Raw genomic sequence first — 2101 nt, 5'->3', positions numbered from 1 at the left:
CACATGTGCACTGTGCCACAAAGCTATCTACCTCTGTTTAAAAAAATTGTGAGGAAAAAAATTTAATTGAAAATACAAGTATTAAAAAAAAAGTGCTGCTACACTTTTAAGAATAAACCATACCAAACCAGTGTCTGAAACTATAACCAAAATACACAGACATTAGGTAATGCTTCACATCCAGGGCGACCCGTGGCTTGGAATGATGATGAATAGTGATCATAATTCAATTTTATAAAGGGTATACTTAATAATAACCCTACTTCAGTTCTGTAAAAGGTATGTTTTATTACGTGAAAATTGGGTGCAAAGTAACCAGAATAGTTCTCGATGCAGCGGTGTGGGTCAGGCATGACTGGAAGAATGTCCGCTCACCTGTGTCCCCAGGACGTGAGCAGTGTGGACTCAGATGGCTAACTCGGCAGGGGACCATGGCGCATCAGAAGGGATGTCATACCACCAGAGGGGAAGCGGAAGTCAGGCACTGGACGTGGACCGCAAGCTGGAGCTGGTATCTAGAACAACACATTTTGCTTGCATGTGCTTTGTCAAGTTGCAGATCAAGAGTAGTTATGTTCCACTAGTATATTTTGTGCACAGTTATTTATAGGCTTGAAGCGATCAGGTCCAAGAAGAAAGCCTCCATACAAACGTGATACTACCACCATTACATCTTTCACATCTAAAATCTGCATAAGATGTAGAAGACGTTTACCAGCAGCTGTTTCTCCATCATTCTCACAGTTTTGATTAAAGTTGTTTGTCTTTTTGGAGTATATTCTGAATGAATATAAGTTGTGAGTCACACTTGCAATTTTTTTGTTTTTCATAAAGTTTGTTCAATATTTGTTTCACCCGAGCAGGGCTTGTCATTGGAACTAAATGTGCCTGGAACGTACTTCTTCTGTCACTTATTGGTTCACCATGGCTATCGCTGGAACCTCTCTTTCAGCGTCTTCAAAAGCATCTAAATGTCCAATGACAGCTGAGTTAGCAAACAAGTCATTTAATAGTTCAGAACTTGAGGCAATCTCATCATCATCATCAGCCTCGGTTTCGTCTGTTGCAACTTTCAATGTTGGACCTGGATCAGAAGTCTTATATTTCTCCATCAAGAATTCTCTGATCTTCTCCATCCACTGATAAAGAATGCTGTCACCAAGATTTTGCTGGAAAATGTCTTCAAGATAATTTGACAATGTCATTCAATCTTCACCCCTGAGCCATGGAGCATTTAGCTGATAAAGAGGTGGTACGGTAGCTGGGTATTCTGGCAGTACAATTACCTGCAAGCAAAACGTCCATTCTTGTTTATCAAGTGAGTTGGAAATTTTTATGCAAAATATTCTTGCAGTTTCTTTGATTACACATGAATCATCTCCATAGATGGAAGATAACGCTTCAATCTCATCAATATATAAAAAGATTGCAATGGCGTGTATATATAAACAATCTGGCCAGTAAGGAAGATGGCCTCCAGCAGACTTCTGGTTATGTGATGACATCACAGCAGGGTGAACCTATGCATTTCGTCACACCTGTCAACTGATTCTAAGTCTGTCTGGGTTCAGCCTCTTCCAGGCACAGTCCTGCATCCTAGGTTGCTAAATGCACCAACAAGGTGGGGAGCTCCTTCTGGTAATCTTTTGGGGCTAAGGAGTTCTCTAACAAGAGATGTCTGCATATCATGTGCTGCACCTGAGCTGGACTTACCTGGTTACCAGCTCCAGCTTGTGGCCCACATCCAGTGCCTGACTTCCGCTTCCACTCCAGTGGTGTGACGTCCCTTCTGGTGTGCCGTGGTCCCCGGCTGGGTTAGCCATCTGAGTTTACACCACTCCCAGCCTGGGGACACAGGTGAGCGGACATTCTTCCAGTTGTGCCTGGCCTACACCGCTGCATCCGGAACTATTCTGGCTACATTGTACCCAATTTTCATGTAATATAGCATACCTTTTATGGAATTGAAGCAGGGATATTATTAAGTATACCCTTTACGGAATTGAATTATCATCACTATTCATCATCATTCCAAGCCATGGTCACCCTAGCACTGGTTTTCTGGCATTCTATTATCACTTTATACAGTGTGACTCTAGCA

The 2101-nt window shown here is 42.2% G+C and overlaps 1 pseudogene; it reads right to left on the bottom strand.

The window, feature by feature from the left end:
* Positions 1-560: 560 nt before the first annotated feature.
* LOC149448876 (protein IMPACT pseudogene) lies at positions 561-1505 on the bottom strand (annotated as a pseudogene).
* Positions 1506-2101: the final 596 nt, after the last annotated feature.

The sequence above is a fragment of the Staurois parvus genome, unplaced genomic scaffold, assembly GCF_062004578.1.
Source record: "Staurois parvus isolate SC_StPar_1 unplaced genomic scaffold, SC_StPar_1.0 ptg000652l, whole genome shotgun sequence".
In the NCBI taxonomy this organism is placed as follows: domain Eukaryota; kingdom Metazoa; phylum Chordata; class Amphibia; order Anura; family Ranidae; genus Staurois; species Staurois parvus.
This window is presented reverse-complemented; position numbering and strand designations above follow the sequence as displayed.